Genomic DNA, 12,294 nt, shown 5'->3' on the forward strand with positions numbered 1-12,294 from the left:
GGTCAACCTGCCATCCCTATTTCCAAGAGCTAGTCTTTTTGTTTTTCTTCCTTTAGTAATAACCTTTGAGGAATTTATTCCTTTTCTCCCTAAAACGGTGAAGGAAAGTTGGAAGTCGGATGGGAATACAGAATGAAAGAGAAAGAAAGGGAAGAAAAAACAAAGAAACCTCAACTCTTGAACTTTCACTCATATATTTTTGCACAATAGTCGAATAAGTGGGTCACAAAGCTTCTGAAGGCTCTCAGTCCATCACCAAATGACTAAGCAGTATGGGATTTGGGGGGTGGGGGCACCTGTCCCCTGACTCAAGGAGACCAGTAGAGCTTGGCTGCACTGGAGATTCTGCAAAGCACCAGGAGACTGTGACTTTGTTCTGGGATCCAGTCCAATCTTAGCCACAACCCAAGGTAACAAGGGAAACAAACTTAAATCATCTTAATAAAAGGTAGACTGATGGCCTACCTGTGTTGGAAACCATGATATCTTGTCCTAATTGACTTCAAGTTTGTCACTCTCAGCTCTTTTCTTGACGGAGCCAGTGTTCCTTTAGACCTGAAATCTCCTAATTAAGCACACCAAGCCTTACCATCAGAGGCCACCTAATGAGGAAGCTGAGTTGCATAACAAAACTTCCTCTCTAATCATCCACCTCCACTCTTGTGCAACAGGCCTTGGAGATTGGATGGAATGCACATCAAAAAGTCAGGAAGTTCACTTCAGGGATCATTCGTACCTAGGAAATTGGAAACTCTGACCATGGCAGGTCTGAGCCAGCCATAGGCCAGGCTTGCAGAGACAGGCAAAGCTGGGTCTCTCTCTCTTTTTTAAAAAATTTTATTCAAATTAAGTTGATTTACAATGTTTTATTAATTTCTGCTCTACAGAAAAGTGATTCAGTTATGCAGACAGTATATATATTATTTTTCATAGTCTTTTCCATTATGGTTTATCACAGGATATTAAATATAGTTCCCTGTGCTATACAGTAGGACCTTGTTGTTTATCCATCCTATACATAATAAATAGTTTGTGTCTGCTAATCCCAAACTCCCAGTCCTTCCCTTCCCCATCCCCCTTTCACCCAATCAGAACAGCAGACAGAAAGCTAAGTTTAAAAAAACGAAAACAATATAAGAGACTTATGGGATAATACAAAGCATACCTATCTACGCATAATAGGGATCCCAGGAGGAGAAGAAAGCTGGGTCTCTTGATGTTTCTAATCCAGCCACCACGAGGGGGATTTCCACGAAACCTGTTAAGATTGTGAGATACAGTTAATCTTTGTCTTTTAATTTATTAAATAAAAAATATTGTGATGTCTTTGTCTCTGATTTATACATACACATTTATGCTGTAAATTATAAATGATTGATCTATATGAAGAACCACGTGTTTGTTCGAATGCTTATAACTGGTGCTTAGAATTGAGATATGTAGCAGTCAAGATTCAGCTTAGGAAACCAAAAAAGTTCCTGGTACTTTATCAAGAAAAGGTTTAATACTTGGACTTAAGTGTTTTAAAATTATTGAAGCAACAAGTTTTAGGCTAGGGTTCTTGGAACAACTTTTGGAACAATAAGAACCAGCCCAGTTAGGGAATTACTGCCTCTGAGTTCATTGCTGAAGACAGGCCAGGCTAAGTTCAGCACCACTGGGGCTATGCCCCAGCACATCAAGGACTGATTCTCCTTATGCTCAGGAAATCAGAGATCAGAAGACAAACACTGGGAAAACTCTTGGAGGAGAAAAAAAAACAAAGACAGAAGCCACAAGAAGAGCATCCAGCCTCAACCCTGACTTGCCAATCCTTCTCTAGAAGAAGGGTCAACAAACTTTTCCTGGAAAGAGCTAGATAGTACATATTTTTGGTCCTCTGGGCCATAGAGTCTCTGTCACACCTACTCAGCTGGGATGTTATAGCATCAAAGCAGCATAGATAACATGTAAGTGAATGAATATTCTGTCCTTCTGTTCACAAAAACAAATGGCCCAACAGATTTGGTCTGTACTAGGCCAAGCTTTGCTCTAGTGAATCTAAATAGAACTGAATTTACCTCCAGAATCCTGCCTGCAAGGCAGTTTGGAAAAGGTAGTTTTCAGTTTTCCAATTAAAAGTCCTTGGAACAGTGAAAGAGTGATGCTTTCCTGCCTGCTGAAAGCATGTTGCTTCTGCTGCTTTTATTTATTTGAATAAAGAAAAAGCATTAGCCAGAACAAAAGGTACATACCAGGCATCAAGGGCCATGGTGATTTTCCCTAGTAAAGAGACCACATCATGAAGAATACCTGCAGTTAGCATCATATGTGATTAGTTTATGATAATTTACTGTTATTCTCCAAGAACTCTCTGTCCTCTGCATGGATCAGTAAAAGGGACAGGAGATGAGGTCACCACCTCTGCATCTCACAAGTGTTTGTTGGTGGCAATCCTTATCTTTGCAATCCTCCCAGAGCTGCTGTATTGGTTTTGGTTTTACCTGGAGGATAGTTCCCAAGGGTTCCATTTGATCGTTTCTGGCAGAGAGGCCCTCCCTCCATCAGTAAGGGAACCCATGTGGGGATGCAGCCAATTGTTGAGTATGTCTATCTTTTTTTTAAATTATTGAGGTATAGTTGATTTATAGTATTATATAAGTTTCAGGTGTACAGCATAGAGATTGACAAGTTTTAAAGGTTATACTTCATTTATCATTATGAATGTTTCTATCGTAACTGTACATTCAGGGAACTAGAACAATAAACACAAGATGGGTTTCCAGGAAATAGACATAAGCCAAAACTCCATTTATCCCCTGACCTGCCCACCCTCCACAAAGTCCCAGTTCTGGGGTAGATTCACATCAGCTCAGAGCTTGTGTTTATCACTCCCTGAAAATCTGGGTTTCCACTTCCCTCATGCACAACCACCCTGGTTAACGGCTTCAGCTCATGTTCAGGAAGGTAGGGGAAGACTCAGAGCATGTTCTTGCGGCAGCTTCTCAGGGTCTGAGCTCAAGGGAACCAACCAGCTCCTCACTCAAGGCCCTGCCTCAGGTTTCCTCACTCAAGGTTCCAGAGTGTTGACTCAAGTGCTTTTCAGTTTTAGAGATCAAGCAGGGTGCCCATCTACTTCCTGGACACCATGACCAGTGTGACCAGTGAGCCTTACCCTGGAGACCTGTGGGCCCAGACACTGACCGCAGCTTGGGCCTGCTGCTTGTCACCAGTCACTCCCATCTTGTCTCTGAGTTAAGGGTCCTTCTTCAGGAGGAATGAGGCCTATGGGCATTTCCATACATATCACGTGCAATAGAATTCACCACTCACCTGATCATGATAGGATCACAACTTTTTAGTTTGTTCAATGAAAGAACTGCGACGTATTTAACACAGCTTTCATGTTTGATTTCTTTTCCTATTTATATATGACTGATAACTATGAAAACCTGTGTTTTTGTTGTGTTTAAGTGCTCACAACACACACAAAATTTGGAATTACTTGAGTTGGCACCACTTGGAGCTTTGTCTCTGCTGGGACTGATGCTAAAGCTGGTAGAAACATACCTTACAGAGGTGTTTCCTGTAATCAGCCAGAACTAGAGTAGCTGAGGAATCAGAAATCTGTTTAGCTGAAGTTTTTTAAGAAATCCTACTGCATAACCATTGTGATTGCAAACTCTAAAAACATCTGTAGGTCTCTGAGACTTGGGGTGATTTGTCTATGGCAGCCATATTAAGCTCAACTTGGAAGCAGAGTGAGACAGGTGAGGGGCACCCCAAGTGGAAAATTCTTCTAAGGGAGGCATGGGTCTGGGGCATGACCCTGATTCCTCTACATCATGGGTCAGGACTGCCAGCAATGAGGATGGACTTCCTGCCTCCAAGAAGGAGGACACCAACAGGATGGCTCTGTGCTCAGGACCAGATGAGGTTAGCAAAAAAAAACACAGACTCTAGAACCAGACTGCCAGAGTTTGAATCCCACCTCCACCACTTGCTGGACAAATTATTAATTTGTGTTATTAATTTGTTTCCTCATCTATAAATTGGGGATGAGATGAAATTAATTCATGTAAAACATTTTGAGCAATGCCCACACATTGAAGCTCAATCCAGCAGATACATCATCAATGTTGGGAGAGGAGGGCAATGGCAGGGATTAGAGATGAAGACAGAATGATATTGGGCTTACCTTATTTAACTGGGCTTCACTTATCCCTGGGTGGTGTTTGGATGGGATTATGCTAACTTTTGCAAATCTTTCTTTTGTAAATGAGCTTCTCTCTCAATAAGACCATTAGGGTAAGAAAAGCACATATCTTTCAAGACCAGACTTGCCTCTCAGGCAAAAAGCACCAACAGGAAAACTTATAGCTCACCCTCCTGCCCACGTGTTCCAACCTAATAAATTGCTCCAGGTCCAGGTATCATGAGCTGTAGCCACTCCTCAGGTGCCCACTAGATGTCTCAGCTCTGGATCTGCTGATGTTTCCAAGGACAGTAAGTGGGAGAATAGCCCCTTTCACTGACCATGCCCTTTCCTGCCCTTTTTCTTTTCTCCTTCCCTCTCTCTCTCCTTCCGCCTCTTGATGTTTGTTGAACTAAACTGAATCCTAGCAGAAGTTCTACTTCACCTTCTAGAAAGTTTGAAATACTCTTAATTCAAGCTACATCCCTTAAAAAGCATCCAAAAAGCTTGTTGCTGAAAGAAATGTAGTTTGTACCAGACAGTCACCCAGTTTTTCTGGGATGAGTTTGGGGTTCTCAGTCAAACCCATTCACCTGCCACAGATATTTCCTCTGAGCTCAGAGGACCCCAGCACAGGCAGCCGCACCCTCTCTCTTCAAGTGCAGTCAATTCAGTTATCCATGCCTATCAAGAGGCACTTGGTCTTGGTGCAAAAGAAATGCAAATGGCTGGTATCCCTATGGCTGGGCCACCAAGAGCTCTGTTGGCATCAACAGTTCTGAGGATTGCTAGAGCAGCATTCAACTCATAAATGAAACCAGGAAGCTCTCTCCAGGAGCCTTCACAGAACCCTAAGCAGGAGAGATGGTAAAGATGACAGGTGAGACCAATCAAAGGAGGAGGAGCAAAGGGAGAAAACAGATGGCACGTGGCACTGGTGGACTTGCTAATTTAGCCCAATCCTCCTCAAGAATAGCTTGAACAGTGAGAAAATATTTTTTTTAAAAAAAGAAAGAAAAAAATCTGCTGAAGACACCAGAGGGAAAACAAGCTAACAAAGAATTAACAGGGAAAGATCTTGGATCTAAAGGAAGGACAGGGGGTTGAGCTCAGTCTTCCCAGAAATGTTTACCACTTCCAGAAAAGGCAATTAAGAGGAATCGAGAGTTCCTGGCAGTCTTTTAGTGGAGGAGATAAAACCTGGAGCCCAGTGCGAACCAAAGGGCAGGAGAGTCTCATAGGCCACCCACACTCTGGGTGGGAACCAAGAAGGGCTCCATCCTAAGCATAAGGGTGACCCAGATGTTAATCATCTCTCAGAGGGACTGAATCCTGCCTTCAAATCATGTGTGAAACCAGATTATGGCTAATGCCCCAGCTGCCAGCCAGGAGAAAGCACAAATCCTTCCTGGAGGAAGATAACATCAGACTAGGCCTCAAATTATTCCTAATACTTGCCATATAAAACATTTGACCCTCAATTGGAAATACCAAAAACCCAAGAGACAAAAGCACAGGAACATAAACCAAGAAAGGCAAGAGAAAATAGAAGCAAACTCTTAGGAACACACCCCAAAAATGGAGTCATCAGAACAAGACTTTTTAAAAACTTATTTTTTTTTATTTTGGAAAGTTTTAGGCATATATCAGAGAAAGAATAGCATAATGAACCCCCATGTACAAATTATTCATCTTCAACAATTATACACACGAACACATACATTTGGGTGGGCATTTTAAAAGAAGTCCAGACATAATATTTCACCTCTAAGGAGTTAGTATATAATTCTAACAACCTAACCATCAGACCATTATCATATTCAATAAAATTAACAATAATTTTTCAATAGAATCTAAAATACAGTTTGAGCCACAGACTTTAAAATAATTGCTCTTAATATGTTCAAGCAGATTAAGAATGAGACTGAAATTTCTAGCAGAGTACTGAAAACTTTTAAAGAAAAACAGTGAACATTCTGCAACATAAAAAATAAAATTATTCATATTAAAGCTCCATTAATGGACTTAACAGCAATTAGATACAACCAAGGAGAAAATATGTGGAAAGGAATACAGATTAGAAGAAAAGATTCTGAATAAAGCACAAAGAGACGAACAGATGGAAAACACAGAAATAAAGGTAAAAGACAAGAGAATGTAGTCTCCTGTCCAGAGGTAACAGAAAGACTGGAGCAGAGCAATCTGAAGTACTATTAGATGGTGACTTCTGCAAACTGATGAGAGACATTTCATTGAACACAATTTATGCCCCTTGTTGGATTCATTCATTCATTCCTGACTCCAAAGATCTTGGGCCCTTGTTCATGGACCTCCACAGCTGCTACCACCATGTCACATCCAAAAGCCAGGCTGTCTAGGCCTCACTCCTGGGTAAAGCCCAGCTCCTCCACGTTCTGTTTTGGCAGCTGTGATGGTGGGAGCTGCAGCAACTCCAGTGCACAGGCATGGCCTGATCAGACTCTCTAAGGCTCCTGCTTCAGCACTTATCAACTCAGCTGGTGCTTAGGATTTGGCTTCCCCCAGGCAACATACTCAGAATTATGGGGATACCAAACCCTCAAGGGGAACTTTAATGAAGGGAGACAAGAAACAAGAGCACCAGCAACTAAACTCTCTCTTCCTTCCTCTGATGGGATGTTCTAGATGGTATTTTTCTGTTCAGCCTGCCTGAAAATACCCTGGATAATGAGCACCCCCCTGTGACTCTATTAAGCATTTTTTGGCATTTGCTTCTCTTCCTTCTGCTTCATTCCTCTTTCACACTCACAGCCCCGTGAATTTTTACCTCCCTTCACCTTTAATAGTGACAGTCTTGTCAACAGTACGTGTGCACCATAGTTTTGTCAGCAATTCCACCATAGATGGACATTCAGATGGTTTCCTGTGTTTTGCTATAATAAAAATGCACAAGAATATCTTTAGACATATATTTCTGTGTATTGGGGTTTTTTTTTTGTAAAATGTATTATTAAAAGTGTTATTTCTACATCACAGAGTTAACAGATACTGCCAGATTGCTTCCATAAAAGTTGTAGCAATTCACATTCCCATTAGTAAAATTACAAGGTGCCAGTTTCTCCAAGTCTTTACACATCTTGGATCCTATCAGGTTTTTTTTTTTTCTAAATTGCTACAATTTGCTAGGAAACTTGATATCTTTGTTTTAATTTAAATTTTCCTGATACTAGTGAAATTGAGCATTTTAATCTTTTCTCACATTTTGCATTTTACCTAGCCTATTCATACCCTTTGACTTTTTTTTCATCTGGATCTTTGTTTTTTCCCTTTCTGTAGAAATTCTTTGTATAGGAGCGATATTAAACTTCGTCCACATATATTGCAAATTTTTTACCCTGTGTAAAAGAGTCATTTATTTGACTCTTCCCAATATTCTTTGCCATATAGAAATGTTTAACATATACAGTGAATCTGTCACCATTTGCCTTTAAGACCTTTGAGGTTTGTCTGTCACTTGAGAAGGCTTTCCTTGTTCTAAGGTTAGACAGATATTCTTCTCCATTTTCTTCTAATATGTTTACAGATTTGTTTTAGGGTTAGCTATTTAAATCTTCTAGGATTTATTTACATGGAACAAGGTAGGGGGTCTGTCTTTTTTTTTCTTCCAAATGAATGATTGTTATTCCCCCAACCATTAATCCCTTTCTACTTGCTCCTTACCAATATAATCCCAGACTTTTTCAGGAAACAAGTTCTGTCTTGTTCTTCATGGGAAGTTGACCCCACTCAGCTCCAAAGTCACTCTAACTTGTCTAATCTTTCTCCAAAGTTTGGTTCAAAATTGGGTATGTGGCCCAATTCTGGCCAAAAGGATGGGAGGAGAGTTGTGCTGCCTTTGGAGAAAGGTCTGTCTCGCTCATCTGGGTCAGCATCCTGACAAGTTACCATCTCTCTTCTTCAGCTGCAAGTGGCCATGAGTGGGAAGAGGCCAGGGCTTGCTACAGCATCTGACCACCTCTAGGGGGGGAGCCAATGAGGAGGGCAGAGACAAGAGACTCAGGGAAGTTCTGAAGGCTGCACATCTCTAAGCTCATCTTGCTTTGCATCTTCCTTGTCTAAATACTGTTTAACAGTCTTGCATTATGTTGTATTAAATTCATTATTAAATTCATTTCCATTTATTTTCTAGCTTTTATTTTTATTATAAATGGGGTAGTTTTCTATTTAGTTTCTAGTGATTAACATTAGTTTTTAAGCTGCTGGTTTTTATTTATGTGCAAAATTATATTTTTAATTCAATAGACTTTAAAAATTTGATCTGTTGTAATTTCCACGCCTGCAATTCTATCACCTACAAATAAAGATAATTTTGATCCTTCTGTTCTAACATTAGTATGATTTATTTCCTCTTTCTTAATTTATTACTTTAGCTAGACCCTCCAAAATCATGTCCTTTAATAGTGATGATAGAGGGCATTGCAGTCATGTTCCACATTTTACTTGCTTAATATTTCACAATTTGACATGTAGATTTCTGGTAAGTTGCCTTCATTATGTTACAGCAGCTTAGTCCTAGTCCTATTTTGTTTACAGCTTATGTTACCAATAGCTAAAACTTACTCAAATGATATTTTAAATCTGGAGCTATAATTATATGGCTCTTTAATGTGTTTATGAATGAGTTTGCTAAGCACGTTGAGTCATTTTTACATTCCTGGAATAAATTCTACCTGGTCAAGCAAGATCTGTCTTCTAATTCACTGCTGAATTTGATTTGCCAATATTTTAGAGTACTTTGGGTTTTGCATCTATATTTACTAATTGAATTGATCCATTGTTTTCCCTCTTCATTCTCTTTAAAGTCAGATTTTGGTATTAAAACTATAATGAATGAAATATAAAATGAATGAAAAATTTTCTTCATTTCTATGATCTGCCATATTTGTTTGAATAACAAGAAAACTATGTTTTATTAATTGAGACATATTCTCTAGGGGCACCACGCTCTATCAAATGAAATGATGTGTTTTCTAGTGTACATAGTACCACAAAAGTATTTTCTTGTCCTAATAAACAGCTTCTTTGTTTTTTTTTAACACCTTTATTGGAGTATAGTCGCTTTACAATGGTGTGTTAGTTTCTGCTTTATATCAAAATGAATCAGCTATACATATATACACATCCCCATATGTCCTCCCTCTTGCGTCTCCCTCCCACTCTCCCTATCCCACCCCTCTAGATGGTCACAAAGCACTGAACTGACCTCCCTGTGCTATGCGGCTGCTTCCCACTAGCTATCTATTTTACATTTGGTAGTGTATATATGTCCATGCCACTCTCTCACTTCGCCCCAGCTTACCCTTCCCACTCCCCATGTCCTGAAGTCCATTCTCTATGTCTGTGTCTTTATTCCTATCCTTCCCCTAAGTTCTTCAGAACCACTTTTTTTTTTAGATTCCATATATATGTGTTAAGATACAGTATTTGTTTTTCCCTTTCTGACTTATTTCACTCTGCATGACAGACTCTAGGTCCATCCACCTGATTACAAATAACTCAGTTTCATTTCTTTTTATGGCTGAGTAATATTCCATTGTATAAATGTGCCACATCTTCTTTATCCATTCATTTGTTGATGGACAATTAGGTTGCTTCCATGTCCTGGCTACTGTAAATAGTGTTGCAATGAACATTGTGGTACATGACTCTTTTTGAATTATGGTTTTCTCAGGGTATATGTCCAGTAGTGGGATTGCTGTGTCATATGGAAGTTCTGTTTTTAGTTTTTTAAGGAACCTCCATACTGTTCTCCATAGTGGCTGTATCAATTTACATTCCCACCAACAGTGCAGGAGGGTTCCCTATTCCACACACCTTCTCCAGCATTTACTGTTTGTAGATATTTTTGGCCTTTCTGACCGGTGTGAGTGATACCTCATTGTAGTTTTGATTTGCATTTCTCTAATGATATGTGATGCTTTTTTGATATTGAGCTGCATGAGTTGCTTGTATGTTTTGAAGATTAATCCTTTGTCAGTTGCTTCGTTTGCAAATATTTTCTCCCATTCTGAGGGATTTTTCGTCTTGTTTATGATTTCCTTTGCTGTGCAAAAGCTTTTTAAGTTTCATTAGGTCCCATTTGTTTATTTTTGTTTTTATTTCCATTTCTCTAAGAGGTGGGTCAAAAAGGATCTTGCTGTGATTTATGTCATAGAGTGTTCTGCCTATGTTTTCCTCTAAGAGTTTTATACTGTCTGGACTTACATTTAGTCTTTAATCCATTTTGATTTTATTTTTGTGTATGCTGTTAGGGAGTGTTCTAATTTCATTCTTTTACATGTAGCTGTCCAGGTTTCCCAGCACCACTTATTGAAGAAGTTGTCTTTTCTCCATTGCATATTCTTGCCTCCTTTATCAAAGATAGGGTGACCATATGTGCATGGGTTTACCTCTGGGCTTTCTGTCCTGTTCCATTGATCTATATATCTGTTTTTGTGCCAGTACCATACTGTCTTGATTACTGTAGCTTTGTAGTATAGTCTGAAATCAGGGAGCCTGATTCCTCCAGCTCCATTTTTCTTTCTCAAGATTGCTTTGGCTATTTGGGATCTTTTGTATTTCCATAAAATAGTGAAATTTTTGTTCTAGTTCTGTGAAAAATGCCATTGTTAGTTTGATACAGATTGCACTGTATCTGTAGATTGCTTTGGGTAGTACAGTCATTTTCACCATGTTTATTCTTCCAATCCAAGAACATGGTATATCTCTCCATCTGTTTGTATCATCTTTAATTTTTACATCAGTGTCTTATAGTGTTCTGCATACAGGTGTTTTGTCCCCTTAGGTAGGTTTATTCCTAGGTATTTTATTCTCTTTGTTGCAATGGTAAATGGGAGTGTTTCCTTAATTTCTCTCTCAGATTTTTCATCATTAGTGTATAGGAATGCAAGAGATTTCTGTGCATTAATTTTGTATCCTACTACTTTACCAAATTCATTGATTAGCTCTAGTAGTTTTCTGGTAGCAGCTTTAGGATCCTCTATGTATAGTATCATGTCATCTGCAAACAGTGACAGCTTTACTTCTTCTTTACAGATTTGGATTCCTTTTATTTCTTTTTCTTCTCTGATTGCTGTGGCTAAAACTTTGAAACCTATGTTGTATAATAGTTGTGAGAGTGGGCAACCATGTCTTGTTCCTGATCTTAGTGGAAATGGTTTCAGTTTTTCACCATTGAGAACGATGTTGGCTGTGGGTTTGTCATATATGGCCTTTATTATGTTGAGATAAATTCCCTCTGTGCCTACTTTCTGGTGGGTTTTTATCATAAATGGGTGTTGAATTTTGTTGAAAGCTTTTTCTGCATCTATTGAGGTTATCATATGGTTTTTCTCCTTAATTTGTTAATATGGTGTATCACATTGATTGATTTGCATATATTGAAGAATGCTTGCATTTCTGGGATAAACCCCACTTGATCATGGTGTATGATCCTTTTAATGTGCTGCTGTATTCTAAACAGCTTCTTTGAAGTCAGAGAAAACACTGATTCATGAGGCCCATAAATTTTAACATTTAGGGAAAAGATAAATTTCATTCCAACTCTTCTAAAAATCTAATAATATTTCAAGCCCAAACTATATTGTCAAATCAATATTATTCTTCATCAGAAATTTATTATTAAATGGCTTCATTGAAACACATAAAAATACACTTTTGAGGTGATGGAAATTGTACCCATAAAGGATTCACATAGACCATCACAGTGACCAGAACCACAGAAAACGTAAAACTAAAGTTGTATAGCAGAAATGTACAAGAATAGCCCAATTCACTGAGCCTAAGGAAATGGTCATTTGACAGAAACAATTACTCATCTCTTTCCTACTTTACAAGGATACAGTAAAGATAAAAAAGGTTTCCATGAGAATGTTTCAGGGTGTTTCAAAGGAAACTGCATTCGCTGTATAATCACCATTATTGTTGAGACTGCCAATTTAAAAATGACCTATCTCTGGGATGACAAAAAGGTATGGCTATTTATGGTATTTGCAAAGACTTCAACTATGAGAAATGATTGTTATTCTTGGCTCCACCATAAAATGGAATTATTCATTAGGTACCATGTGCCAGAAAACAGT

The sequence above is a fragment of the Physeter macrocephalus genome, chromosome 9 (assembly GCF_002837175.3).
Source record: "Physeter macrocephalus isolate SW-GA chromosome 9, ASM283717v5, whole genome shotgun sequence".
In the NCBI taxonomy this organism is placed as follows: Eukaryota; Metazoa; Chordata; class Mammalia; order Artiodactyla; family Physeteridae; genus Physeter; species Physeter macrocephalus.